At 49.5% G+C, this 27747-nt stretch overlaps 28 non-coding genes across 28 annotated transcripts; all 28 read left to right on the top strand.

The window, feature by feature from the left end:
• Positions 1–371: 371 nt before the first annotated feature.
• On the top strand, positions 372–490 carry LOC140228172 (5S ribosomal RNA). The gene has a single exon (XR_011901174.1). It is a non-coding gene; the product is annotated as a 5S ribosomal RNA (ribosomal RNA).
• A 1381-nt stretch (positions 491–1871) lies between these two features.
• Positions 1872–1990, top strand: LOC140228082 (5S ribosomal RNA). Its single transcript, XR_011901089.1, has one exon. It is a non-coding gene; the product is annotated as a 5S ribosomal RNA (ribosomal RNA).
• Positions 1991–2809: 819 nt separating this feature from the next.
• LOC140228081 (5S ribosomal RNA) lies at positions 2810–2928 on the top strand. Its single transcript, XR_011901088.1, has one exon. It is a non-coding gene; the product is annotated as a 5S ribosomal RNA (ribosomal RNA).
• An 818-nt stretch (positions 2929–3746) lies between these two features.
• Positions 3747–3865, top strand: LOC140228134 (5S ribosomal RNA). The gene has a single exon (XR_011901138.1). It is a non-coding gene; the product is annotated as a 5S ribosomal RNA (ribosomal RNA).
• An 819-nt stretch (positions 3866–4684) lies between these two features.
• Positions 4685–4803, top strand: LOC140228080 (5S ribosomal RNA). The gene has a single exon (XR_011901087.1). It is a non-coding gene; the product is annotated as a 5S ribosomal RNA (ribosomal RNA).
• An 819-nt stretch (positions 4804–5622) lies between these two features.
• On the top strand, positions 5623–5741 carry LOC140228079 (5S ribosomal RNA). Its single transcript, XR_011901086.1, has one exon. It is a non-coding gene; the product is annotated as a 5S ribosomal RNA (ribosomal RNA).
• An 820-nt stretch (positions 5742–6561) lies between these two features.
• LOC140228077 (5S ribosomal RNA) lies at positions 6562–6680 on the top strand. Its single transcript, XR_011901085.1, has one exon. It is a non-coding gene; the product is annotated as a 5S ribosomal RNA (ribosomal RNA).
• An 820-nt stretch (positions 6681–7500) lies between these two features.
• LOC140228076 (5S ribosomal RNA) lies at positions 7501–7619 on the top strand. Its single transcript, XR_011901084.1, has one exon. It is a non-coding gene; the product is annotated as a 5S ribosomal RNA (ribosomal RNA).
• Positions 7620–8438: 819 nt separating this feature from the next.
• On the top strand, positions 8439–8557 carry LOC140228221 (5S ribosomal RNA). Its single transcript, XR_011901217.1, has one exon. It is a non-coding gene; the product is annotated as a 5S ribosomal RNA (ribosomal RNA).
• Positions 8558–9377: 820 nt separating this feature from the next.
• LOC140228075 (5S ribosomal RNA) lies at positions 9378–9496 on the top strand. The gene has a single exon (XR_011901083.1). It is a non-coding gene; the product is annotated as a 5S ribosomal RNA (ribosomal RNA).
• An 819-nt stretch (positions 9497–10315) lies between these two features.
• LOC140228141 (5S ribosomal RNA) lies at positions 10316–10434 on the top strand. The gene has a single exon (XR_011901145.1). It is a non-coding gene; the product is annotated as a 5S ribosomal RNA (ribosomal RNA).
• Positions 10435–11253: 819 nt separating this feature from the next.
• LOC140228140 (5S ribosomal RNA) lies at positions 11254–11372 on the top strand. The gene has a single exon (XR_011901144.1). It is a non-coding gene; the product is annotated as a 5S ribosomal RNA (ribosomal RNA).
• Positions 11373–12191: 819 nt separating this feature from the next.
• On the top strand, positions 12192–12310 carry LOC140228073 (5S ribosomal RNA). The gene has a single exon (XR_011901081.1). It is a non-coding gene; the product is annotated as a 5S ribosomal RNA (ribosomal RNA).
• Positions 12311–13300: 990 nt separating this feature from the next.
• LOC140228171 (5S ribosomal RNA) lies at positions 13301–13419 on the top strand. Its single transcript, XR_011901173.1, has one exon. It is a non-coding gene; the product is annotated as a 5S ribosomal RNA (ribosomal RNA).
• A 1381-nt stretch (positions 13420–14800) lies between these two features.
• LOC140228072 (5S ribosomal RNA) lies at positions 14801–14919 on the top strand. Its single transcript, XR_011901080.1, has one exon. It is a non-coding gene; the product is annotated as a 5S ribosomal RNA (ribosomal RNA).
• Positions 14920–15738: 819 nt separating this feature from the next.
• Positions 15739–15857, top strand: LOC140228071 (5S ribosomal RNA). The gene has a single exon (XR_011901079.1). It is a non-coding gene; the product is annotated as a 5S ribosomal RNA (ribosomal RNA).
• Positions 15858–16675: 818 nt separating this feature from the next.
• Positions 16676–16794, top strand: LOC140228132 (5S ribosomal RNA). Its single transcript, XR_011901136.1, has one exon. It is a non-coding gene; the product is annotated as a 5S ribosomal RNA (ribosomal RNA).
• An 819-nt stretch (positions 16795–17613) lies between these two features.
• LOC140228070 (5S ribosomal RNA) lies at positions 17614–17732 on the top strand. The gene has a single exon (XR_011901078.1). It is a non-coding gene; the product is annotated as a 5S ribosomal RNA (ribosomal RNA).
• An 819-nt stretch (positions 17733–18551) lies between these two features.
• Positions 18552–18670, top strand: LOC140228069 (5S ribosomal RNA). Its single transcript, XR_011901077.1, has one exon. It is a non-coding gene; the product is annotated as a 5S ribosomal RNA (ribosomal RNA).
• An 818-nt stretch (positions 18671–19488) lies between these two features.
• Positions 19489–19607, top strand: LOC140228130 (5S ribosomal RNA). Its single transcript, XR_011901135.1, has one exon. It is a non-coding gene; the product is annotated as a 5S ribosomal RNA (ribosomal RNA).
• An 819-nt stretch (positions 19608–20426) lies between these two features.
• Positions 20427–20545, top strand: LOC140228226 (5S ribosomal RNA). The gene has a single exon (XR_011901222.1). It is a non-coding gene; the product is annotated as a 5S ribosomal RNA (ribosomal RNA).
• Positions 20546–21364: 819 nt separating this feature from the next.
• On the top strand, positions 21365–21483 carry LOC140228118 (5S ribosomal RNA). Its single transcript, XR_011901123.1, has one exon. It is a non-coding gene; the product is annotated as a 5S ribosomal RNA (ribosomal RNA).
• An 819-nt stretch (positions 21484–22302) lies between these two features.
• LOC140228107 (5S ribosomal RNA) lies at positions 22303–22421 on the top strand. Its single transcript, XR_011901112.1, has one exon. It is a non-coding gene; the product is annotated as a 5S ribosomal RNA (ribosomal RNA).
• An 818-nt stretch (positions 22422–23239) lies between these two features.
• On the top strand, positions 23240–23358 carry LOC140228181 (5S ribosomal RNA). The gene has a single exon (XR_011901182.1). It is a non-coding gene; the product is annotated as a 5S ribosomal RNA (ribosomal RNA).
• An 819-nt stretch (positions 23359–24177) lies between these two features.
• Positions 24178–24296, top strand: LOC140228149 (5S ribosomal RNA). Its single transcript, XR_011901152.1, has one exon. It is a non-coding gene; the product is annotated as a 5S ribosomal RNA (ribosomal RNA).
• An 819-nt stretch (positions 24297–25115) lies between these two features.
• LOC140228225 (5S ribosomal RNA) lies at positions 25116–25234 on the top strand. The gene has a single exon (XR_011901221.1). It is a non-coding gene; the product is annotated as a 5S ribosomal RNA (ribosomal RNA).
• A 997-nt stretch (positions 25235–26231) lies between these two features.
• On the top strand, positions 26232–26350 carry LOC140228117 (5S ribosomal RNA). Its single transcript, XR_011901122.1, has one exon. It is a non-coding gene; the product is annotated as a 5S ribosomal RNA (ribosomal RNA).
• An 819-nt stretch (positions 26351–27169) lies between these two features.
• On the top strand, positions 27170–27288 carry LOC140228106 (5S ribosomal RNA). Its single transcript, XR_011901111.1, has one exon. It is a non-coding gene; the product is annotated as a 5S ribosomal RNA (ribosomal RNA).
• Positions 27289–27747: the final 459 nt, after the last annotated feature.

Genomic DNA, 27747 nt, shown 5'->3' with positions numbered 1-27747 from the left:
CAAAGCAAGAATTCATATGCTTGGAATGCCTCATAAAACAGTCATCATCATTTTCCTTCTCTAGAAGACAAGATTGATGCCGGGCCGCATCGTGACATTCGGGCAGCATCCATGGCCCCTCGGAACGGAGAGCGCGCAGTCCAGAAAATCAGGCCCACACCTCCATCAGCAGGTGTGTCGTGTGCATCATAGGCACTGTTACACCATCAGCATCCCATCCATGGTTACAGCCCTTCACAGTCACTACATCTTCGCTCTCATTGGTCAATGCCTTCAAGCTCCCTCTGGTGGCAGAGACGGGGCGTACAGTCAATCCGTTCGTCCGTGAGGTTGAGGACAAGCATAAATGAGCTAAATTCTGTAGGTATGTTGCCTACGACCATACCACGCTGAATATACTGGTTTTCATCCGAACACCGTAGTAAAGCAGTGTAGGGCCTGGTCAGTACTTGGATGGGAGACCGTTTGGGAATACCGGGTGTTGTAGGCTTTTTGCTGTCTAAACTACCTGCTCTCCTCTTTTTATGAGACACTTTTGGCATCATGGCAGACAATTTGGTGCCTCAATCAGGATCCACTTCAAGACAGCCCACCGGAGACTGTCAGAGCACGATTATGACGTCACGCATAGTTATAACTGCTGTTACGGTAGTAACTGTCACCACGAAAAATTGCACGGCGCTGGCCCGTGCCTGGGAGAGATATCAACATGGAATGTGCGGCAGAGGAAGCTGGTGGCACTCCTGGCCATATCTCGGCCTACTCTGGCAGTGAATTCATAGTAAACAAAGCAAGAATTCATATGCTTGGAATGCCTCCCAAACAGTCATCATCATTTTCCTTCTCTAAAAGACAAGACTGATGAGGGACCGCGTCGTGCCATTCGTTCAATATCCATGGCCCCTCGGAACGTACAGCGCGCAGTCAAGAAAGTCAGAGCACGATTATCACGTCACGCATAGTTATAACTGCTGTCACGGTAGTAACTGTCACCAGGAAAAATTGCACAGCACTGGCACGTGCCTGGGACAGATATCAACATGGTGTTGTAGGCTTTTTGCTGTCTAAACTACCTGCTCTCCTCTTTTTATAAGACACTTCATTTTTCTTTTCAATTTTTCATGGTTTTTCCTAGTCGGCAATAAAATAAAGACACCAGTCTAGTCATGTCCTAATTATTTTGAATGAAGTCCAAAGGGACAACATCGCCTCCTCCGCCTCGTCCTGTAGATACAGCGTCGCAGACGTTTTGGCATCATGGCAGACAATTTGGCGCCTCAATCAGGATCCACTTAAAGACAGCCCACCGGAGACTGTCAGAGCACGATTATGACGTCACGCATAGTTATAACTGCTGTTACGGTAGTAACTGTGACCAGGAAAAAATGCAAGGCGCTGGCCCGTGCCTGGGACAGCTATCAACCTGGAATGTTCTTCAGGGGAAGCTGGTGGCACTCCTGGCCATATCTCGGCCTTCTCTGGCAGTGAATTCATAGCAAACAAAGCAAGAATTCATATGCTTGGAATGCCTCCCAAAACAGTCATCATCATTTTCCTTCTGTAGAAGACAAGATTGATGCCGGGCCGCATCGTGACATTCGGGCAGCATCCATGGCCCCTCGGAACGCAGAGCGCGCAGTCCAGAAAATCAGGCACACACCTCCATCAGCAGGTGTGTCGTGTGCATCATAGGCACTGTTACACCATCAGCATCCCATCCATGGTTACAGCCCTTCACAGTCACTACATCTTCGCTCTCATTGGTCAATGCCTTCAAGCTCCCTCTGGTGGCAGAGACGGGGCGTACTGTCACTCCGTTCGTCCGTGAGGTTGAGGACAAGCATAAATGAGCTAAATTCTGTAGGTATGTTGCCTACGACCATACCACGCTGAATATACCGGTTCTCGTCCGAACACCGTAGTAAAGCAGCGTAGGGCCTGGTCAGTACTTGGATGGGAGACCGCTTGGGAATACCGGGTGTTGTAGGCTTTTTGCTGTCTAAACTACCTGCTCTCCTCTTTTTATAAGACACTTCATTTTTCTTCTCTTCAATTTTTCATGGTTTTTCCTAGTCGGCAATAAAATAAAGACACCAGTCTAGTCATGTCCTAATTACTTTGAATGAAGTCCAAAGGGACAACATCGCCTCCTCCGCCTCGTCCTGTAGATACAGCGTCGCAGACGTTTTGGCATCATGGCAGACAATTTGGCGCCTCAATCAGGATCCACTTAAAGACAGCCCACCGGAGACTGTCAGAGCACGATTATGACGTCACGCATAGTTATAACTGCTGTTACGGTAGTAACTGTGACCAGGAAAAAATGCAAGGCGCTGGCCCTTGCCTGGGACAGCTATCAACCTGGAATGTTCTTCAGGGGAAGCTGGTGGCACTCCTGGCCATATCTCGGCCTTCTCTGGCAGTGAATTCATAGCAAACAAAGCAAGAATTCATATGCTTGGAATGCCTCCCAAAACAGTCATCATCATTTTCCTTCTGTAGAAGACAAGATTGATGCCGGGCCGCATCGTGACATTCGGGCAGCATCCATGGCCCCTCGGAACGCAGAGCGCGCAGTCCAGAAAATCAGGCCCACACCTCCATCAGCAGGTGTGTCGTGTGCATCATAGGCACTGTTACACCATCAGCATCCCATCCATGGTTACAGCCCTTCACAGTCACTACATCTTCGCTCTCATTGGTCAATGCCTTCAAGCTCCCTCTGGTGGCAGAGACGGGGCGTACTGTCAATCCGTTCGTCCGTGAGGTTGAGGACAAGGATAAATGAGCTAAATTCTGTAGGTATGTTGCCTACGACCATACCACGCTGAATATACCGGTTCTCGTCCGAACACCGTAGTAAAGCAGCGTAGGGCCTGGTCAGTACTTGGATGGGAGACCGCTTGGGAATACCGGGTGTTGTAGGCTTTTTGCTGTCTAAACTACCTGCTCTCCTCTTTTTATGAGACACTTCATTTTTCTTCTCGGCAGTTTTTCATGGTTTTTCCTAGTCGGCAATAAAATAAAGACACCAGTCTAGTCCTGTCCTAATTATTTTGAATGAAGTCCAAAGGGGCCCAATCGCCTCCTCCGCCTCGTCCTGTAGATACAGCGTCGCAGACGTTTTGGCATCATGGCAGACAATTTGGTGCCTGAATCAGGATCCACCTCAAGACAGCCCACCGGAGACTGTCAGAGCACAATTATGACGTCACGCATAGTTATAACTGCTGTTACGGTAGTAACTGTCACCAGGAAAAATTGCACGGCGCTGGCCCGTGCCTGGGACAGCTATCAACATGGAATGTGCGGCAGGGGAAGCTGGTGGCACTCCTGGCCATCTCTCAGCCTTCTCTGGCAGTGAATTCATAGCAAACAAAGCAAGAATTCATATGCTTGGAATGCCTCCCAAACAGTCATCATCATTTTCCTTCTCTAGAAGACAAGATTGATGCCGGGCCGCATGGTTACATTCGGGCAGCATCCATGGCCCCTCGGAACGGAGAGCGCGCAGTCCTGAAAATCAGGCCCACACCTCCATCAGCAGGTGTGTCGTGTGCATCATAGGCACTGTTACACCATCAGCATCCCATCCATCGTTACAGCCCTTGACAGTCACTACATCTTCGCTCTCATTGCTCAATGCCTTCAAGCTCCCTCTGGTGGCAGAGACGGGGCGTACTGTCAATCCATTCGTCCGTGAGGTTGAGGACAAGCATAAATGAGCTAAATTCTGTAGGTATGTTGCCTACGACCATACCACGCTGAATATACCGGTTCTCGTCCGAACACCGTAGTAAAGCAGTGTAGGGCCTGGTCAGTACTTGGATGGGAGACCGTTTGGGAATACCGGGTGTTGTAGGCTTTTTGCTGTCTAAACTACCTGCTCTCCTCTTTTTATGAGAAACTTCATTTTTTTTCTCGACAATTTTTCATGGTTTTTCCTAGTCGGCAATAAAATAAAGACACTAGTCTAGTCCTGTCCTAATTATTTTGAATGAAGTCCAAAGGGGCCCAATCGCCTCCTGCGCCTCGTCCTGTAGACACATCATCGCAGACGTTTTGGCATCATGGCAGACAATTTGGTGCCTGAATCAGGATCCACCTCAAGACAGCCCACCGGAGACTGTCAGAGCACAATTATGACGTCACGCATAGTTATAACTGCTGTCACGGTAGTAACTGTCACCAGGAAAAATTGCACGGCGCTGGCCCGTGCCTGGGACAGATATCAACATGGAATGTGCGGCAGGGGAAGCTGCTAGCACTCCTGGCCATCTCTCAGCCTTCTCTGGCAGTGAATTCATAGCAAACAAAGCAAGAATTCATATGCTTGGAATGCCTCCCAAAACAGTCATCATCATTTTCCTTCTCTAGAAGACAAGATTGATGCCGGGCCGCATGGTGACATTCGGGCAGCATCCATGGCCCCTCGGAACGCAGAGCGCGCAGTCCAGAAAATCAGGCCCACACCTCCATCAGCAGGTGTGTCGTGTGCATCATAGGCACTGTTACACCCTCAGCATCCCATCCATGGTTACAGCCCTTCACAGTCACTACATCTTCGCTCTCATTGGTCAATGCCTTCAAGCTCCCTCTGGTGGCAGAGACGGGGCGTACTGTCAATCCGTTCGTCCGTGAGGTTGAGGACAAGCATAAATGAGCTAAATTCTGTAGGTATGTTGCCTACGACCATACCACGCTGAATATACCGGTTCTCGTCCGAACACCGTAGTAAAGCAGCGTAGGGCCTGGTCAGTACTTGGATGGGAGACCGCTTGGGAATACCGGGTGTTGTAGGCTTTTTGCTGTCTAAACTACCTGCTCTCCTCTTTTTATAAGACACTTCATTTTTCTTCTCTTCAATTTTTCATGGTTCTTCCTAGTCGGCAATAAAATAAAGACACCAGTCTAGTCATGTCCTAATTATTTTGAATGAAGTCCAAAGGGACAACATCGCCTCCTCCGCCTCGTCCTGTAGATACAGCGTCGCAGACGTTTTGGCATCATGGCAGACAATTTGGCGCCTCAATCAGGATCCACTTAAAGACAGCCCACCGGAGACTGTCAGAGCACGATTATGACGTCACGCATAGTTATAACTGCTGTTACGGTAGTAACTGTGACCAGGAAAAAATGCAAGGCGCTGGCCCTTGCCTGGGACAGCTATCAACCTGGAATGTTCTTCAGGGGAAGCTGGTGGCACTCCTGGCCATATCTCGGCCTTCTCTGGCAGTGAATTCATAGCAAACAAAGCAAGAATTCATATGCTTGGAATGCCTCCCAAAACAGTCATCATCATTTTCCTTCTGTAGAAGACAAGATTGATGCCGGGCCGCATCGTGACATTCGGGCAGCATCCATGGCCCCTCGGAACGCAGAGCGCGCAGTCCAGAAAATCAGGCCCACACCTCCATCAGCAGGTGTGTCGTGTGCATCATAGGCACTGTTACACCATCAGCATCCCATCCATGGTTACAGCCCTTCACAGTCACTACATCTTCGCTCTCATTGGTCAATGCCTTCAAGCTCCCTCTGGTGGCAGAGACGGGGCGTACTGTCAATCCGTTCGTCCGTGAGGTTGAGGACAAGGATAAATGAGCTAAATTCTGTAGGTATGTTGCCTACGACCATACCACGCTGAATATACCGGTTCTCGTCCGAACACCGTAGTAAAGCAGCGTAGGGCCTGGTCAGTACTTGGATGGGAGACCGCTTGGGAATACCGGGTGTTGTAGGCTTTTTGCTGTCTAAACTACCTGCTCTCCTCTTTTTATGAGACACTTCATTTTTCTTCTCGGCAGTTTTTCATGGTTTTTCCTAGTCGGCAATAAAATAAAGACACCAGTCTAGTCCTGTCCTAATTATTTTGAATGAAGTCCAAAGGGACAACATCGCCTCCTCCGCCTCGTCCTGTAGATACAGCGTCGCAGACGTTTTGGCATCATGGCAGACAATTTGGTGCCTGAATCAGGATCCACCTCAAGACAGCCCACCGGAGACTGTCAGAGCACGATTATGACGTCACGCATAGTTATAACTGCTGTTACGGTAGTAACTGTCACCAGGAAAAAATTGCACGGCGCTGGCCCGTGCCTGGGACAGATATCAACTTGGAATGTGCGGCAGAGGAAGCTGCTGGCACTCCTGGCCATCTCTCAGCCTTCTCTGGCAGTGAATTCATAGCAAACAAAGCAAGAATTCATATGCTTGGAATGCCTCATAAAACAGTCATCATCATTTTCCTTCTCTAGAAGACAAGATTGATGCCGGGCCGCATCGTGACATTCGGGCAGCATCCATGGCCCCTCGGAACGGAGAGCGCGCAGTCCAGAAAATCAGGCCCACACCTCCATCAGCAGGTGTGTCGTGTGCATCATAGGCACTGTTACACCATCAGCATCCCATCCATGGTTACAGCCCTTGACAGTCACTACATCTTCGCTCTCATTGGTCAATGCCTTCAAGCTCCCTCTGGTGGCAGAGACGGGGCGTACTGTCAATCCGTTCGTCCGTGAGGTTGAGGACAAGCATAAATGAGCTAAATTCTGTGGGTATGTTGCCTACGACCATACCACGCTGAATATACCGGTTCTCGTCCGAACACCGTAGTAAAGCAGCGTAGGGCCTGGTCAGTACTTGGATGGGAGACCGCTTGGGAATACCGGGTGTTGTAGGCTTTTTGCTGTCTAAACTACCTGCTCTCCTCTTTTTATGAGACACTTCATTTTTCTTCTCGGCAATTTTTCATGGTTTTTCCTAGTCGGCAATAAAATAAAGACACCAGTCTAGTCCTGTCCTAATTATTTTGAATGAAGTCCAAAGGGACAACATCGCCTCCTCCGCCTCGTCCTGTAGATACAGCGTCGCAGACGTTTTGGCATCATGGCAGACAATTTGGTGCCTGAATCAGGATCCACCTCAAGACAGCCCACCGGAGACTGTCAGAGCACGATGATGACGTCACGCATAGTTATAACTGCTGTTACGGTAGTAACTGTCACCAGGAAAAAATTGCACGGCGCTGGCCCGTGCCTGGGAGAGATATCAACTTGGAATGTGCGGCAGAGGAAGCTGGTGGCACTCCTGGCCATCTCTCAGCCTTCTCTGGCAGTGAATTCATAGCAAACAAAGCAAGAATTCATATGCTTGGAATGCCTCATAAAACAGTCATCATCATTTTCCTTCTCTAGAAGACAAGATTGATGCCGGGCCGCATCGTGACATTCGGGCAGCATCCATGGCCCCTCGGAACGGAGAGCGCGCAGTCCAGAAAATCAGGCCCACACCTCCATCAGCAGGTGTGTCGTGTGCATCATAGGCACTGTTACACCATCAGCATCCCATCCATGGTTACAGCCCTTGACAGTCACTACATCTTCGCTCTCATTGGTCAATGCCTTCAAGCTCCCTCTGGTGGCAGAGACGGGGCGTACTGTCAATCCGTTCGTCCGTGAGGTTGAGGACAAGCATAAATGAGCTAAATTCTGTAGGTATGTTGCCTACGACCATACCACGCTGAATATACCGGTTCTCGTCCGAACACCGTAGTAAAGCAGCGTAGGGCCTGGTCAGTACTTGGATGGGAGACCGCTTGGGAATACCGGGTGTTGTAGGCTTTTTGCTGTCTAAACTACCTGCTCTCCTCTTTTTCTGAGACACTTCATTTTTCTTCTCGGCAATGTTTCATGGTTTTTCCTAGTCGGCAATAAAATAAAGACACCAGTCTAGTCATGTCCTAATTATTTTGAATGAAGTCCAAAGGGACAACATCGCCTCCTCCGCCTCGTCCTGTAGAAACAGCATCGCAGACGGTTTGGCATCATGGCAGACAATTTGGTGCCTCAATCAGGATCCACTTAAAGACAGCCCACCGGAGACTGTCAGAGCACGATGATGACGTCACGCATAGTTATAACTGCTGTTACGGTAGTAACTGTCACCAGGAAAAATTGCACGGCGCTGGCCCGTGCCTGGGAGAGATATCAACATGGAATGTGCGGCAGAGGAAGCTGGTGGCACTCCTGGCCATCTCTCAGCCTTCTCTGGCAGTGAATTCATAGCAAACAAAGCAAGAATTCATATGCTTGGAATGCCTCATAAAACAGTCATCATCATTTTCCTTCTCTAGAAGACAAGATTGATGCCGGGCCGCATCGTGACATTCGGGCAGCATCCATGGCCCCTCGGAACGGAGAGCGCGCAGTCCAGAAAATCAGGCCCACACCTCCATCAGCAGGTGTGTCGTGTGCATCATAGGCACTGTTACACCATCAGCATCCCATCCATGGTTACAGCCCTTGACAGTCACTACATCTTCGCTCTCATTGGTCAATGCCTTCAAGCTCCCTCTGGTGGCAGAGACGGGGCGTACTGTCAATCCGTTCGTCCGTGAGGTTGAGGACAAGCATAAATGAGCTAAATTCTGTGGGTATGTTGCCTACGACCATACCACGCTGAATATACCGGTTCTCGTCCGAACACCGTAGTAAAGCAGCGTAGGGCCTGGTCAGTACTTGGATGGGAGACCACTTGGGAATACCGGGTGTTGTAGGCTTTTTGCTGTCTAAACTACCTGCTCTCCTCTTTTTATGAGACACTTCATTTTTCTTCTCGGCAATTTTTCATGGTTTTTCCTAGTCGGCAATAAAATAAAGACACCAGTCTAGTCCTGTCCTAATTATTTTGAATGAAGTCCAAAGGGACAACATCGCCTCCTCCGCCTCGTCCTGTAGATACAGCGTCGCAGACGTTTTGGCATCATGGCAGACAATTTGGTGCCTGAATCAGGATCCACCTCAAGACAGCCCACCGGAGACTGTCAGAGCACGATTATGACGTCACGCATAGTTATAACTGCTGTTACGGTAGTAACTGTCACCAGGAAAAAATTGCACGGCGCTGGCCCGTGCCTTGGAGAGATATCAACTTGGAATGTGCGGCAGAGGAAGCTGGTGGCACTCCTGGCCATCTCTCAGCCTTCTCTGGCAGTGAATTCATAGCAAACAAAGCAAGAATTCATATGCTTGGAATGCCTCATAAAACAGTCATCATCATTTTTCTTCTCTAGAAGACAAGATTGATGCCGGGCCGCATCGTGACATTCGGGCAGCATCCATGGCCCCTCGGAACGGAGAGCGCGCAGTCCAGAAAATCAGGCCCACACCTCCATCAGCAGGTGTGTCGTGTGCATCATAGGCACTGTTACACCATCAGCATCCCATCCATGGTTACAGCCCTTGACAGTCACTACATCTTCGCTCTCATTGGTCAATGCCTTCAAGCTCCCTCTGGTGGCAGAGACGGGGCGTACTGTCAATCCGTTCGTCCGTGAGGTTGAGGACAAGCATAAATGAGCTAAATTCTGTAGGTATGTTGCCTACGACCATACCACGCTGAATATACCGGTTCTCGTCCGAACACCGTAGTAAAGCAGCGTAGGGCCTGGTCAGTACTTGGATGGGAGACCGCTTGGGAATACCGGGTGTTGTAGGCTTTTTGCTGTCTAAACTACCTGCTCTCCTCTTTTTATAAGACACTTCATTTTTCTTCTCTTCAATTTTTCATGGTTTTTCCTAGTCGGCAATAAAATAAAGACACCAGTCTAGTCATGTCCTAATTATTTTGAATGAAGTCCAAAGGGACAACATCGCCTCCTCCGCCTCGTCCTGTAGATACAGCATCGCAGACGTTTTGGCATCATGGCAGACAATTTGGTGCCTGAATCAGGATCCACTTCAAGACAGCCCACCGGAGACTGTCAGAGCACGATTATAGCGTCACGCATAGTTATAACTGCTGTTACGGTAGTAACTGTCACCAGGAAAAATTGCACGGCGCTGGCCCGTGCCTGGGAGAGATATCAACTTGGAATGTGCGGCAGAGGAAGCTGGTGGCACTCCTGGCCAACTCTCAGCCTTCTCTGGCAGTGAATTCATAGCAAACAAAGCAAGAATTCATATGCTTGGAATGCCTCATAAAACAGTCATCATCATTTTCCTTCTCTAGAAGACAAGATTGATGCCGGGCCGCATCGTGACATTCGGGCAGCATCCATGGCCCCTCGGAACGGAGAGCGCTCAGTCCAGAAAATCAGGCCCACACCTCCATCAGCAGGTGTGTCGTGTGCATCATAGGCACTGTTACACCATCAGCATCCCATCCATGGTTACAGCCCTTGACAGTCACTACATCTTCGCTCTCATTGGTCAATGCCTTCAAGCTCCCTCTGGTGGCAGAGACGGGGCGTACTGTCAATCCGTTCGTCCGTGAGGTTGAGGACAAGCATAAATGAGCTAAATTCTGTGGGTATGTTGCCTAGGACCATACCACGCTGAATATACCGGTTCTCGTCCGAACACCGTAGTAAAGCAGCGTAGGGCCTGGTCAGTACTTGGATGGGAGACCGCTTGGGAATACCGGGTGTTGTAGGCTTTTTGCTGTCTAAACTACCTGCTCTCCTCTTTTTATGAGACACTTCATTTTTCTTCTCGGCAGTTTTTCATGGTTTTTCCTAGTCGGCAATAAAATAAAGACACCAGTCTAGTCCTGTCCTAATTATTTTGAATGAAGTCCAAAGGGACAACATCGCCTCCTCCGCCTCGTCCTGTAGATACAGCGTCGCAGACGTTTTGGCATCATGGCAGACAATTTGGTGCCTGAATCAGGATCCACCTCAAGACAGCCCACCGGAGACTGTCAGAGCACGATTATGACGTCACGCATAGTTATAACTGCTGTTACGGTAGTAACTGTCACCAGGAAAAATTGCACGGCGCTGGCCCGTGCCTGGGACAGCTATCAACATGGAATGTGCGGCAGGGGAAGCTGGTGGCACTCCTGGCCTTCTCTCAGCCTTCTCTGGCAATGAATTCATAGCAAACAAAGCAAGAATTCATATGCTTGGAATGCCTCCCAAAACAGTCATCATCATTTTCCTTCTCTAGAAGACAAGATTGATGCCGGGCCGCATCGTGACATTCGGGCAGCATCCATGGCCCCTCGGAACGGAGAGCGCGCAGTCCAGAAAATCAGGCCCACACCTCCATCAGCAGGTGTGTCGTGTGCATCATAGGCACTGTTACACCATCAGCATCCCATCCATGGTTACAGCCCTTGACAGTCACTACATCTTCGCTCTCATTGGTCAATGCCTTCAAGCTCCCTCTGGTGGCAGAGACGGGGCGTACTGTCAATCCGTTCGTCCGTGAGGTTGAGGACAAGCATAAATGAGCTAAATTCTGTGGGTATGTTGCCTAGGACCATACCACGCTGAATATACCGGTTCTCGTCCGAACACCGTAGTAAAGCAGCGTAGGGCCTGGTCAGTACTTGGATGGGAGACCGCTTGGGAATACCGGGTGTTGTAGGCTTTTTGCTGTCTAAACTACCTGCTCTCCTCTTTTTATGAGACACTTCATTTTTCTTCTCGGCAGTTTTTCATGGTTTTTCCTAGTCGGCAATAAAATAAAGACACCAGTCTAGTCCTGTCCTAATTATTTTGAATGAAGTCCAAAGGGACAACATCGCCTCCTCCGCCTCGTCCTGTAGATACAGCGTCGCAGACGTTTTGGCATCATGGCAGACAATTTGGTGCCTGAATCAGGATCCACCTCAAGACAGCCCACCGGAGACTGTCAGAGCACGATTATGACGTCACGCATAGTTATAACTGCTGTTACGGTAGTAACTGTCACCAGGAAAAATTGCACGGCGCTGGCCCGTGCCTGGGACAGCTATCAACATGGAATGTGCGGCAGGGGAAGCTGGTGGCACTCCTGGCCTTCTCTCAGCCTTCTCTGGCAATGAATTCATAGCAAACAAAGCAAGAATTCATATGCTTGGAATGCCTCCCAAAACAGTCATCATCATTTTCCTTCTCTAGAAGACAAGATTGATGCCGGGCCGCATCGTGACATTCGGGCAGCATCCATGGCCCCTCGGAACGGAGAGCGCGCAGTCCAGAAAATCAGGCCCACACCTCCATCAGCAGGTGTGTCGTGTGCATCATAGGCACTGTTACACCATCAGCATCCCATCCATGGTTACAGCCCTTGACAGTCACTACATCTTCGCTCTCATTGGTCAATGCCTTCAAGCTCCCTCTGGTGGCAGAGACGGGGCGTACTGTCAATCCGTTCGTCCGTGAGGTTGAGGACAAGCATAAATGAGCTAAATTCTGTAGGTATGTTGCCTACGACCATACCACGCTGAATATACCGGTTCTCGTCCGAACACCGTAGTAAAGCAGCGTAGGGCCTGGTCAGTACTTGGATGGGAGACCGCTTGGGAATACCGGGTGTTGTAGGCTTTTTGCTGTCTAAACTACCTGCTCTCCTCTTTTTATGAGACACTTCATTTTTCTTCTCGGTAATTTTTCATGGTTTTTCCTAGTCGGCAATAAAATAAAGACACCAGTCTAGTCCTGTCCTAATTATTTTGAATGAAGTCCAAAGGGACAACATCGCCTCCTCCGCCTCGTCCTGTAGATACAGCATCGCAGACGTTTTGGCATCATGGCAGACAATTTGGTGCCTGAATCAGGATCCACTTCAAGACAGCCCACCGGAGAATGTCAGAGCACGATTATGACGTCACGCATAGTTATAACTGCTGTTACGGTAGTAACTGTCACCAGGAAAAATTGCACGGCGCTGGCCCGTGCCTGGGAGATATATCAACATGGAATGTGCGGCAGAGGAAGCTGGTGGCACTCCTGGCCATATCTCGACCTTCTCTGGTAGTGAATTCATAGTAAACAAAGCAAGAATTCATATGCTTGGAATGCCTCCCAAACAGTCATCATCATTTTCCTTCTCTAAAAGACAAGACTGATGAGGGACCGCGTCGTACCATTCGTTCAGTATCCATGGCCCCTCGAAACGTACAGCGCGCAGTCAAGAAAGTCAGGCAAACACCTTCATAGCAAACAAAGCAAGAATTCATATGCTTGGAATGCCTCATAAAACAGTCATCATCATTTTCCTTCTCTAGAAGACAAGATTGATGCCGGGCCGCATCGTGACATTCGGGCAGCATCCATGGCCCCTCGGAACGGAGAGCGCGCAGTCCAGAAAATCAGGCCCACACCTCCATCAGCAGGTGTGTCGTGTGCATCATAGGCACTGTTACACCATCAGCATCCCATCCATGGTTACAGCCCTTCACAGTCACTACATCTTCGCTCTCATTGGTCAATGCCTTCAAGCTCCCTCTGGTGGCAGAGACGGGGCGTACAGTCAATCCGTTCGTCCGTGAGGTTGAGGACAAGCATAAATGAGCTAAATTCTGTAGGTATGTTGCCTACGACCATACCACGCTGAATATACTGGTTTTCATCCGAACACCGTAGTAAAGCAGTGTAGGGCCTGGTCAGTACTTGGATGGGAGACCGTTTGGGAATACCGGGTGTTGTAGGCTTTTTGCTGTCTAAACTACCTGCTCTCCTCTTTTTATGAGACACTTTTGGCATCATGGCAGACAATTTGGTGCCTCAATCAGGATCCACTTCAAGACAGCCCACCGGAGACTGTCAGAGCACGATTATGACGTCACGCATAGTTATAACTGCTGTTACGGTAGTAACTGTCACCACGAAAAATTGCACGGCGCTGGCCCGTGCCTGGGAGAGATATCAACATGGAATGTGCGGCAGAGGAAGCTGGTGGCACTCCTGGCCATATCTCGGCCTACTCTGGCAGTGAATTCATAGTAAACAAAGCAAGAATTCATATGCTTGGAATGCCTCCCAAACAGTCATCATCATTTTCCTTCTCTAAAAGACAAGACTGATGAGGGACCGCGTCGTGCCATTCGTTCAATATCCATGGCCCCTCGGAACGTACAGCGCGCAGTCAAGAAAGTCAGAGCACGATTATCACGTCACGCATAGTTATAACTGCTGTCACGGTAGTAACTGTCACCAGGAAAAATTGCACAGCACTGGCACGTGCCTGGGACAGATATCAACATGGTGTTGTAGGCTTTTTGCTGTCTAAACTACCTGCTCTCCTCTTTTTATAAGACACTTCATTTTTCTTTTCAATTTTTCATGGTTTTTCCTAGTCGGCAATAAAATAAAGACACCAGTCTAGTCATGTCCTAATTATTTTGAATGAAGTCCAAAGGGACAACATCGCCTCCTCCGCCTCGTCCTGTAGATACAGCGTCGCAGACGTTTTGGCATCATGGCAGACAATTTGGCGCCTCAATCAGGATCCACTTAAAGACAGCCCACCGGAGACTGTCAGAGCACGATTATGACGTCACGCATAGTTATAACTGCTGTTACGGTAGTAACTGTGACCAGGAAAAAATGCAAGGCGCTGGCCCGTGCCTGGGACAGCTATCAACCTGGAATGTTCTTCAGGGGAAGCTGGTGGCACTCCTGGCCATATCTCGGCCTTCTCTGGCAGTGAATTCATAGCAAACAAAGCAAGAATTCATATGCTTGGAATGCCTCCCAAAACAGTCATCATCATTTTCCTTCTGTAGAAGACAAGATTGATGCCGGGCCGCATCGTGACATTCGGGCAGCATCCATGGCCCCTCGGAACGCAGAGCGCGCAGTCCAGAAAATCAGGCACACACCTCCATCAGCAGGTGTGTCGTGTGCATCATAGGCACTGTTACACCATCAGCATCCCATCCATGGTTACAGCCCTTCACAGTCACTACATCTTCGCTCTCATTGGTCAATGCCTTCAAGCTCCCTCTGGTGGCAGAGACGGGGCGTACTGTCACTCCGTTCGTCCGTGAGGTTGAGGACAAGCATAAATGAGCTAAATTCTGTAGGTATGTTGCCTACGACCATACCACGCTGAATATACCGGTTCTCGTCCGAACACCGTAGTAAAGCAGCGTAGGGCCTGGTCAGTACTTGGATGGGAGACCGCTTGGGAATACCGGGTGTTGTAGGCTTTTTGCTGTCTAAACTACCTGCTCTCCTCTTTTTATAAGACACTTCATTTTTCTTCTCTTCAATTTTTCATGGTTTTTCCTAGTCGGCAATAAAATAAAGACACCAGTCTAGTCATGTCCTAATTACTTTGAATGAAGTCCAAAGGGACAACATCGCCTCCTCCGCCTCGTCCTGTAGATACAGCGTCGCAGACGTTTTGGCATCATGGCAGACAATTTGGCGCCTCAATCAGGATCCACTTAAAGACAGCCCACCGGAGACTGTCAGAGCACGATTATGACGTCACGCATAGTTATAACTGCTGTTACGGTAGTAACTGTGACCAGGAAAAAATGCAAGGCGCTGGCCCTTGCCTGGGACAGCTATCAACCTGGAATGTTCTTCAGGGGAAGCTGGTGGCACTCCTGGCCATATCTCGGCCTTCTCTGGCAGTGAATTCATAGCAAACAAAGCAAGAATTCATATGCTTGGAATGCCTCCCAAAACAGTCATCATCATTTTCCTTCTGTAGAAGACAAGATTGATGCCGGGCCGCATCGTGACATTCGGGCAGCATCCATGGCCCCTCGGAACGCAGAGCGCGCAGTCCAGAAAATCAGGCCCACACCTCCATCAGCAGGTGTGTCGTGTGCATCATAGGCACTGTTACACCATCAGCATCCCATCCATGGTTACAGCCCTTCACAGTCACTACATCTTCGCTCTCATTGGTCAATGCCTTCAAGCTCCCTCTGGTGGCAGAGACGGGGCGTACTGTCAATCCGTTCGTCCGTGAGGTTGAGGACAAGGATAAATGAGCTAAATTCTGTAGGTATGTTGCCTACGACCATACCACGCTGAATATACCGGTTCTCGTCCGAACACCGTAGTAAAGCAGCGTAGGGCCTGGTCAGTACTTGGATGGGAGACCGCTTGGGAATACCGGGTGTTGTAGGCTTTTTGCTGTCTAAACTACCTGCTCTCCTCTTTTTATGAGACACTTCATTTTTCTTCTCGGCAGTTTTTCATGGTTTTTCCTAGTCGGCAATAAAATAAAGACACCAGTCTAGTCCTGTCCTAATTATTTTGAATGAAGTCCAAAGGGGCCCAATCGCCTCCTCCGCCTCGTCCTGTAGATACAGCGTCGCAGACGTTTTGGCATCATGGCAGACAATTTGGTGCCTGAATCAGGATCCACCTCAAGACAGCCCACCGGAGACTGTCAGAGCACAATTATGACGTCACGCATAGTTATAACTGCTGTTACGGTAGTAACTGTCACCAGGAAAAATTGCACGGCGCTGGCCCGTGCCTGGGACAGCTATCAACATGGAATGTGCGGCAGGGGAAGCTGGTGGCACTCCTGGCCATCTCTCAGCCTTCTCTGGCAGTGAATTCATAGCAAACAAAGCAAGAATTCATATGCTTGGAATGCCTCCCAAACAGTCATCATCATTTTCCTTCTCTAGAAGACAAGATTGATGCCGGGCCGCATGGTTACATTCGGGCAGCATCCATGGCCCCTCGGAACGGAGAGCGCGCAGTCCTGAAAATCAGGCCCACACCTCCATCAGCAGGTGTGTCGTGTGCATCATAGGCACTGTTACACCATCAGCATCCCATCCATCGTTACAGCCCTTGACAGTCACTACATCTTCGCTCTCATTGCTCAATGCCTTCAAGCTCCCTCTGGTGGCAGAGACGGGGCGTACTGTCAATCCATTCGTCCGTGAGGTTGAGGACAAGCATAAATGAGCTAAATTCTGTAGGTATGTTGCCTACGACCATACCACGCTGAATATACCGGTTCTCGTCCGAACACCGTAGTAAAGCAGTGTAGGGCCTGGTCAGTACTTGGATGGGAGACCGTTTGGGAATACCGGGTGTTGTAGGCTTTTTGCTGTCTAAACTACCTGCTCTCCTCTTTTTATGAGAAACTTCATTTTTTTTCTCGACAATTTTTCATGGTTTTTCCTAGTCGGCAATAAAATAAAGACACTAGTCTAGTCCTGTCCTAATTATTTTGAATGAAGTCCAAAGGGGCCCAATCGCCTCCTGCGCCTCGTCCTGTAGACACATCATCGCAGACGTTTTGGCATCATGGCAGACAATTTGGTGCCTGAATCAGGATCCACCTCAAGACAGCCCACCGGAGACTGTCAGAGCACAATTATGACGTCACGCATAGTTATAACTGCTGTCACGGTAGTAACTGTCACCAGGAAAAATTGCACGGCGCTGGCCCGTGCCTGGGACAGATATCAACATGGAATGTGCGGCAGGGGAAGCTGCTAGCACTCCTGGCCATCTCTCAGCCTTCTCTGGCAGTGAATTCATAGCAAACAAAGCAAGAATTCATATGCTTGGAATGCCTCCCAAAACAGTCATCATCATTTTCCTTCTCTAGAAGACAAGATTGATGCCGGGCCGCATGGTGACATTCGGGCAGCATCCATGGCCCCTCGGAACGCAGAGCGCGCAGTCCAGAAAATCAGGCCCACACCTCCATCAGCAGGTGTGTCGTGTGCATCATAGGCACTGTTACACCCTCAGCATCCCATCCATGGTTACAGCCCTTCACAGTCACTACATCTTCGCTCTCATTGGTCAATGCCTTCAAGCTCCCTCTGGTGGCAGAGACGGGGCGTACTGTCAATCCGTTCGTCCGTGAGGTTGAGGACAAGCATAAATGAGCTAAATTCTGTAGGTATGTTGCCTACGACCATACCACGCTGAATATACCGGTTCTCGTCCGAACACCGTAGTAAAGCAGCGTAGGGCCTGGTCAGTACTTGGATGGGAGACCGCTTGGGAATACCGGGTGTTGTAGGCTTTTTGCTGTCTAAACTACCTGCTCTCCTCTTTTTATAAGACACTTCATTTTTCTTCTCTTCAATTTTTCATGGTTCTTCCTAGTCGGCAATAAAATAAAGACACCAGTCTAGTCATGTCCTAATTATTTTGAATGAAGTCCAAAGGGACAACATCGCCTCCTCCGCCTCGTCCTGTAGATACAGCGTCGCAGACGTTTTGGCATCATGGCAGACAATTTGGCGCCTCAATCAGGATCCACTTAAAGACAGCCCACCGGAGACTGTCAGAGCACGATTATGACGTCACGCATAGTTATAACTGCTGTTACGGTAGTAACTGTGACCAGGAAAAAATGCAAGGCGCTGGCCCTTGCCTGGGACAGCTATCAACCTGGAATGTTCTTCAGGGGAAGCTGGTGGCACTCCTGGCCATATCTCGGCCTTCTCTGGCAGTGAATTCATAGCAAACAAAGCAAGAATTCATATGCTTGGAATGCCTCCCAAAACAGTCATCATCATTTTCCTTCTGTAGAAGACAAGATTGATGCCGGGCCGCATCGTGACATTCGGGCAGCATCCATGGCCCCTCGGAACGCAGAGCGCGCAGTCCAGAAAATCAGGCCCACACCTCCATCAGCAGGTGTGTCGTGTGCATCATAGGCACTGTTACACCATCAGCATCCCATCCATGGTTACAGCCCTTCACAGTCACTACATCTTCGCTCTCATTGGTCAATGCCTTCAAGCTCCCTCTGGTGGCAGAGACGGGGCGTACTGTCAATCCGTTCGTCCGTGAGGTTGAGGACAAGGATAAATGAGCTAAATTCTGTAGGTATGTTGCCTACGACCATACCACGCTGAATATACCGGTTCTCGTCCGAACACCGTAGTAAAGCAGCGTAGGGCCTGGTCAGTACTTGGATGGGAGACCGCTTGGGAATACCGGGTGTTGTAGGCTTTTTGCTGTCTAAACTACCTGCTCTCCTCTTTTTATGAGACACTTCATTTTTCTTCTCGGCAGTTTTTCATGGTTTTTCCTAGTCGGCAATAAAATAAAGACACCAGTCTAGTCCTGTCCTAATTATTTTGAATGAAGTCCAAAGGGGCCCAATCGCCTCCTCCGCCTCGTCCTGTAGATACAGCGTCGCAGACGTTTTGGCATCATGGCAGACAATTTGGTGCCTGAATCAGGATCCACCTCAAGACAGCCCACCGGAGACTGTCAGAGCACAATTATGACGTCACGCATAGTTATAACTGCTGTTACGGTAGTAACTGTCACCAGGAAAAATTGCACGGCGCTGGCCCGTGCCTGGGACAGCTATCAACATGGAATGTGCGGCAGGGGAAGCTGGTGGCACTCCTGGCCATCTCTCAGCCTTCTCTGGCAGTGAATTCATAGCAAACAAAGCAAGAATTCATATGCTTGGAATGCCTCCCAAACAGTCATCATCATTTTCCTTCTCTAGAAGACAAGATTGATGCCGGGCCGCATGGTTACATTCGGGCAGCATCCATGGCCCCTCGGAACGGAGAGCGCGCAGTCCTGAAAATCAGGCCCACACCTCCATCAGCAGGTGTGTCGTGTGCATCATAGGCACTGTTACACCATCAGCATCCCATCCATCGTTACCGCCCTTGACAGTCACTACATCTTCGCTCTCATTGCTCAATGCCTTCAAGCTCCCTCTGGTGGCAGAGACGGGGCGTACTGTCAATCCATTCGTCCGTGAGGTTGAGGACAAGCATAAATGAGCTAAATTCTGTAGGTATGTTGCCTACGACCATACCACGCTGAATATACCGGTTCTCGTCCGAACACCGTAGTAAAGCAGTGTAGGGCCTGGTCAGTACTTGGATGGGAGACCGTTTGGGAATACCGGGTGTTGTAGGCTTTTTGCTGTCTAAACTACCTGCTCTCCTCTTTTTATGAGAAACTTCATTTTTTTTCTCGACAATTTTTCATGGTTTTTCCTAGTCGGCAATAAAATAAAGACACTAGTCTAGTCCTGTCCTAATTATTTTGAATGAAGTCCAAAGGGGCCCAATCGCCTCCTGCGCCTCGTCCTGTAGACACATCATCGCAGACGTTTTGGCATCATGGCAGACAATTTGGTGCCTGAATCAGGATCCACCTCAAGACAGCCCACCGGAGACTGTCAGAGCACAATTATGACGTCACGCATAGTTATAACTGCTGTCACGGTAGTAACTGTCACCAGGAAAAATTGCACGGCGCTGGCCCGTGCCTGGGACAGATATCAACATGGAATGTGCGGCAGGGGAAGCTGCTAGCACTCCTGGCCATCTCTCAGCCTTCTCTGGCAGTGAATTCATAGCAAACAAAGCAAGAATTCATATGCTTGGAATGCCTCCCAAAACAGTCATCATCATTTTCCTTCTCTAGAAGACAAGATTGATGCCGGGCCGCATGGTGACATTCGGGCAGCATCCATGGCCCCTCGGAACGCAGAGCGCGCAGTCCAGAAAATCAGGCCCACACCTCCATCAGCAGGTGTGTCGTGTGCATCATAGGCACTGTTACACCCTCAGCATCCCATCCATGGTTACAGCCCTTCACAGTCACTACATCTTCGCTCTCATTGGTCAATGCCTTCAAGCTCCCTCTGGTGGCAGAGACGGGGCGTACTGTCAATCCGTTCGTCCGTGAGGTTGAGGACAAGCATAAATGAGCTAAATTCTGTAGGTATGTTGCCTACGACCATACCACGCTGAATATACCGGTTCTCGTCCGAACACCGTAGTAAAGCAGCGTAGGGCCTGGTCAGTACTTGGATGGGAGACCGCTTGGGAATACCGGGTGTTGTAGGCTTTTTGCTGTCTAAACTACCTGCTCTCCTCTTTTTATAAGACACTTCATTTTTCTTCTCTTCAATTTTTCATGGTTCTTCCTAGTCGGCAATAAAATAAAGACACCAGTCTAGTCATGTCCTAATTATTTTGAATGAAGTCCAAAGGGACAACATCGCCTCCTCCGCCTCGTCCTGTAGATACAGCGTCGCAGACGTTTTGGCATCATGGCAGACAATTTGGCGCCTCAATCAGGATCCACTTAAAGACAGCCCACCGGAGACTGTCAGAGCACGATTATGACGTCACGCATAGTTATAACTGCTGTTACGGTAGTAACTGTGACCAGGAAAAAAAGCAAGGCGCTGGCCCGTGCCTGGGACAGCTATCAACCGGGAATGTTCTTCAGGGGAAGCTGGTGGCACTCCTGGCCATATCTCGGCCTTCTCTGGCAGTGAATTCATAGCAAACAAAGCAAGAATTCATATGCTTGGAATGCCTCCCAAAACAGTCATCATCATTTTCCTTCTGTAGTTGACAAGATTGATGCCGGGCCGCATCGTGACATTCGGGCAGCATCCATGGCCCCTCGGAACGCAGAGCGCGCAGTCCAGAAAATCAGGCCCACACCTCCATCAGCAGGTGTGTCGTGTGCATCATAGGCACTGTTACACCATCAGCATCCCATCCATGGTTACAGCCCTTCACAGTCACTACATCTTCGCTCTCATTGGTCAATGCCTTCAAGCTCCCTCTGGTGGCAGAGACGGGGCGTACTGTCAATCCGTTCGTCCGTGAGGTTGAGGACAAGCATAAATGAGCTAAATTCTGTAGGTATGTTGCCTACGACCATACCACGCTGAATATACTGGTTCTCGTCCGAACACCGTAGTAAAGCAGCGTAGGGCCTGGTCAGTACTTGGATGGGAGACCGCTTGGGAATACCGGGTGTTGTAGGCTTTTTGCTGTCTAAACTACCTGCTCTCCTCTTTTTATAAGACACTTCATTTTTCTTCTCTTCAATTTTTCATGGTTTTTCCTAGTCGGCAATAAAATAAAGACACCAGTCTAGTCATGTCCTAATTACTTTGAATGAAGTCCAAAGGGACAACATCGTCTCCTCCGCCTCGTCCTGTAGATACAGCGTCGCAGACGTTTTGGCATCATGGCAGACAATTTGGCGCCTCAATCAGGATCCACTTAAAGACAGCCCACCGGAGACTGTCAGAGCACGATTATGACGTCACGCATAGTTATAACTGCTGTTACGGTAGTAACTGTGACCAGGAAAAAATGCAAGGCGCTGGCCCGTGCCTGGGACAGCTATCAACCTGGAATGTTCTTCAGGGGAAGCTGGTGGCACTCCTGGCCATATCTCGGCCTTCTCTGGCAGTGAATTCATAGCAAACAAAGCAAGAATTCATATGCTTGGAATGCCTCCCAAAACAGTCATCATCATTTTCCTTCTGTAGAAGACAAGATTGATGCCGGGCCGCATCGTGACATTCGGGCAGCATCCATGGCCCCTCGGAACGCAGAGCGCGCAGTCCAGAAAATCAGGCCCACACCTCCATCAACAGGTGTGTCGTGTGCATCATAGGCACTGTTACACCATCAGCATCCCATCCATGGTTACAGCCCTTCACAGTCACTACATCTTCGCTCTCATTGGTCAATGCCTTCAAGCTCCCTCTGGTGGCAGAGACGGGGCGTACTGTCAATCCGTTCGTCCGTGAGGTTGAGGACAAGCATAAATGAGCTAAATTCTGTAGGTATGTTGCCTACGACCATACCACGCTGAATATACCGGTTCTCGTCCGAACACCGTAGTAAAGCAGCGTAGGGCCTGGTCAGTACTTGGATGGGGGACCGCTTGGGAATACCGGGTGTTGTAGGCTTTTTGCTGTCTAAACTACCTGCTCTCCTCTTTTTATGAGACACTTCAGTTTTCTTCTCGGCAGTTTTTCATGGTTTTTCCTAGTCGGCAATAAAATAAAGACACCAGTCTAGCCCTGTCCTAATTATTTTGAATGAAGTCCAAAGGGGCCCAATCGCCTCCTCCGCCTCGTCCTGTAGATACAGCGTCGCAGACGTTTTGGCATCATGGCAGACAATTTGGTGCCTGAATCAGGATCCACCTCAAGACAGCCCACCGGAGACTGTCAGAGCACGATTATGACGTCACGCATAGTTATAACTGCTGTTACGGTAGTAACTGTCACCAGGAAAAATTGCACGGCGCTGGCCCGTGCCTGGGACAGCTATCAACATGGAATGTGCGGCAGGGGAAGCTGGTGGCACTCCTGGCCATCTCTCAGCCTTCTCTGGCAGTGAATTCATAGCAAACAAAGCAAGAATTCATATGCTTGGAATGCCTCCCAAACAGTCATCATCATTTTCCTTCTCTAGAAGACAAGATTGATGCCGGGCCGCATGGTTACATTCGGGCAGCATCCATGGCCCCTCGGAACGGAGAGCGCGCAGTCCTGAAAATCAGGCCCACACCTCCATCAGCAGGTGTGTCGTGTGCATCATAGGCACTGTTACACCATCAGCGTCCCATCCATGGTTACAGCCCTTGACAGTCACTACATCTTCGCTCTCATTGCTCAATGCCTTCAAGCTCCCTCTGGTGGCAGAGACGGGGCGTACTGTCAATCCATTCGTCCGTGAGGTTGAGGACAAGCATAAATGAGCTAAATTCTGTAGGTATGTTGCCTACGACCATACCACGCTGAATATACCGGTTCTCGTCCGAACACCGTAGTAAAGCAGTCTACGGCCTGGTCAGTACTTGGATGGGAGACCGCTTGGGAATACCGGGTGTTGTAGGCTTTTTGCTGTCTAAACTACCTGCTCTCCTCTTTTTATGAGACACTTCATTTTTTTTCTCGGCAATTTTTCATGGTTTTTCCTAGTCGGCAATAAAATAAAGACACTAGTCTAGTCCTGTCCTAATTATTTTGAATGAAGTCCAAAGGGGCCCAATCGCCTCCTGCGCCTCGTCCTGTAGACACATCATCGCAGACGTTTTGGCATCATGGCAGACAATTTGGTGCCTGAATCAGGATCCACCTCAAGACAGCCCACCGGAGACTGTCAGAGCACAATTATGACGTCACGCATAGCTATAACTGCTGTTACGGTAGTAACTGTCACCAGGAAAAATTGCACGGCGCTGGCCCGTGCCTGGGACAGCTATCAACATGGAATGTTCGGCAGGGGAAGCTGGTGGCACTCCTGGCCATCTCTCAGCCTTCTCTGGCAGTGAATTCATAGTAAACAAAGCAAGAATTCATATGCTTGGAATGCCTCATAAAACAGTCATCATCATTTTCCTTCTCTAGAAGGCAAGATTGATGCGGGGCCGCGTCGTGACATTCGGGCAGCATCCATGGCACCTCGGAACGCAGAACGCGCAGTCCAGAAAATCAGGCCCACACCTCCATCAGCAGGTGTGTCGTGTCCATCGTAGGCACTGTTACACCATCAGCATCCCACCCATGGTTACAGCCCTTCATAGTCACTACAGCTTCGCTTTCATTGGCCGATGCCTTCAAGCTCCCTCTGGTGGCAGAGACGGGGCGTACTGTCAATCCGTTCGTCCGTGAGGTTGAGGACAAGCATAAATGAGTTAAATTCTGTAGGTATGTTGCCTACGACCATACCACGCTCAATATACCGGTTCTCGTCCGAACACCGTAGTAAAGCAGCGTAGGGCCTGGTCAGTACTTGGATGGGAGACCGCTTGGGAATACCGGGTGTTGTAGGCTTTTTGCTGTCTGAACTACCTGTTCTCTTCTTTTTATAAGACACTTCATCTTTCTTCTCGGCAATTTTTCATGGTTTTTCCTAGTCGGCAATAAAATAAAGACACCAGTCTAGTCCTGTAATAATTATTTTGAATGAAGTCCAAAGGGACAACATCGCCTCCTCCGCCTCGTCCTGTAGATACAGCATCGCAGACGTTTTGGCATCATGGCAGACAATTTGGTGCCTGAATCAGGATCCACTTCAAGACAGCCCACCGGAGACTGTCAGAGCACGATTATAGCGTCACGCATAGTTATAACTGCTGTTACGGTAGTAACTGTCACCAGGAAAAATTGCAAGGCGCTGGCCCGTGCCTGGGACAGCTATCAACATGGAATGTGCGGCAGAGGAAGCTGGTGGCACTCCTGGCCATCTCTCAGCCTTATCTGGCAGTGAATTCATAGTAAACAAAGCAAGAATTCATATGCTTGGAATGCCTCATAAAACAGTCATCATCATTTTCCTTCTCTAGAAGACAAGATTGATGCCGGGCCGCATCGTGACATTCGGGCAGCATCCATGGCCCCTCGGAACGGAGAGCGCGCAGTCCAGAAAATCAGGCCCACACCTCCATCAGCAGGTGTGTCGTGTGCATCATAGGCACTGTTACACCATCAGCATCCCATCCATGGTTACAGCCCTTGACAGTCACTACATCTTCGCTCTCATTGGTCAATGCCTTCAAGCTCCCTCTGGTGGCAGAGACGGGGCGTACTGTCAATCCGTTCGTCCGTGAGGTTGAGGACAAGCATAAATGAGCTAAATTCTGTGGGTATGTTGCCTACGACCATACCACGCTGAATATACCGGTTCTCGTCCGAACACCGTAGTAAAGCAGCGTAGGGCCTGGTCAGTACTTGGATGGGAGACCGCTTGGGAATACCGGGTGTTGTAGGCTTTTTGCTGTCTAAACTACCTGCTCTCCTCTTTTTATGAGACACTTTTGGCATCATGGCAGACAATTTGGTGCCTCAATCAGGATCCACTTCAATACAGCCCACCGGAGACTGTCAGAGCACGATTATGACGTCACGCATAGTTATAACTGCTGTTACGGTAGTAACTGTCACCAGGAAAAATTGCACGGCGCTGGCCCGTGCCTGGGAGAGATATCAACATGGAATGTGCGGCAGAGGAAGCTGGTGGCACTCCTGGCCATATCTCGGCCTTCTCTGGCAGTGAATTCATAGTAAACAAAGCAAGAATTCATATGCTTGGAATGCCTCCCAAACAGTCATCATCATTTTCCTTCTCTAAAAGACAAGACTGATGAGGGACCGCGTCGTGCCATTCGTTCAATATCCATGGCCCCTCGGAACGTACAGCGCGCAGTCAAGAAAGTCAGAGCACGATTATCACGTCACGCATAGTTATAACTGCTGTCACGGTAGTAACTGTCACCAGGAAAAATTGCAAGGCGCTGGCCCGTGCCTGGGACAGCTATCAACCTGGAATGTTCGGCAGGGGAAGCTGGTGGGACTCCTGGCCATATCTCGGCCTTCTCTGGCAGTGAATTCATAGTAAACAAAGCAAGAATTCATATGCCTGGAATGCCTCCCAAACAGTCATCATCATTTTCCTTCTCTAAAAGACAAGACTGATGAGGGACCGCGTCGTGCCATTCTTTCAATATCTATGGCCCCTCGGAACGTACAGCGCGCAGTCCAGAAAATCAGGCCCACACCTCCATCAGCAGGTGTGTCGTGTGCATCACAGGCACTGTTACACCCTCAGCATCCCATCCATGGTTACAGCCCTTCACAGTCACTACATCTTCGCTCTCATTGGTCAATGCCTTCAAGCTCCCTCTGGTGGCAGAGACGGGGCGTACTGTCAATCCGTTCGTCCGTGAGGTTGAGGACAAGCATAAATGAGCTAAATTCTGTAGGTATGTTGCCTACGACCATACCACGCTGAATATACTGGTTCTCGTCCGAACACCGTAGTAAAGCAGCGTAGGGCCTGGTCAGTACTTGGATGGGAGACCGCTTGGGAATACCGGGTGTTGTAGGCTTTTTGCTGTCTAAACTACCTGCTCTCCTCTTTTTATAAGACACTTCATTTTTCTTCTCTTCAATTTTTCATGGTTTTTCCTAGTCGGCAATAAAATAAAGACACCAGTCTAGTCATGTCCTAATTACTTTGAATGAAGTCCAAAGGGACAACATCGTCTCCTCCGCCTCGTCCTGTAGATACAGCGTCGCAGACGTTTTGGCATCATGGCAGACAATTTGGCGCCTCAATCAGGATCCACTTAAAGACAGCCCACCGGAGACTGTCAGAGCACGATTATGACGTCACGCATAGTTATAACTGCTGTTACGGTAGTAACTGTGACCAGGAAAAAATGCAAGGCGCTGGCCCGTGCCTGGGACAGCTATCAACCTGGAATGTTCTTCAGGGGAAGCTGGTGGCACTCCTGGCCATATCTCGGCCTTCTCTGGCAGTGAATTCATAGCAAACAAAGCAAGAATTCATATGCTTGGAATGCCTCCCAAAACAGTCATCATCATTTTCCTTCTGTAGAAGACAAGATTGATGCCGGGCCGCATCGTGACATTCGGGCAGCATCCATGGCCCCTCGGAACGCAGAGCGCGCAGTCCAGAAAATCAGGCCCACACCTCCATCAGCAGGTGTGTCGTGTGCATCATAGGCACTGTTACACCATCAGCATCCCATCCATGGTTACAGCCCTTCACAGTCACTACATCTTCGCTCTCATTGGTCAATGCCTTCAAGCTCCCTCTGGTGGCAGAGACGGGGCGTACTGTCAATCCGTTCGTCCGTGAGGTTGAGGACAAGCATAAATGAGCTAAATTCTGTAGGTATGTTGCCTACGACCATACCACGCTGAATATACCGGTTCTCGTCCGAACACCGTAGTAAAGCAGCGTAGGGCCTGGTCAGTACTTGGATGGGGGACCGCTTGGGAATACCGGGTGTTGTAGGCTTTTTGCTGTCTAAACTACCTGCTCTCCTCTTTTTATGAGACACTTCAGTTTTCTTCTCGGCAGTTTTTCATGGTTTTTCCTAGTCGGCAATAAAATAAAGACACCAGTCTAGCCCTGTCCTAATTATTTTGAATGAAGTCCAAAGGGGCCCAATCGCCTCCTCCGCCTCGTCCTGTAGATACAGCGTCGCAGACGTTTTGGCATCATGGCAGACAATTTGGTGCCTGAATCAGGATCCACCTCAAGACAGCCCACCGGAGACTGTCAGAGCACGATTATGACGTCACGCATAGTTATAACTGCTGTTACGGTAGTAACTGTCACCAGGAAAAATTGCACGGCGCTGGCCCGTGCCTGGGACAGCTATCAACATGGAATGTGCGGCAGGGGAAGCTGGTGGCACTCCTGGCCATCTCTCAGCCTTCTCTGGCAGTGAATTCATAGCAAACAAAGCAAGAA

Source organism: Diadema setosum, chromosome 4 (assembly GCF_964275005.1).
Source record: "Diadema setosum chromosome 4, eeDiaSeto1, whole genome shotgun sequence".
NCBI classification, from domain to species: Eukaryota; Metazoa; Echinodermata; class Echinoidea; order Diadematoida; family Diadematidae; genus Diadema; species Diadema setosum.
Note: the sequence above shows the minus strand (reverse complement) of the source record. Positions and strands in the feature narration are given on the sequence as shown.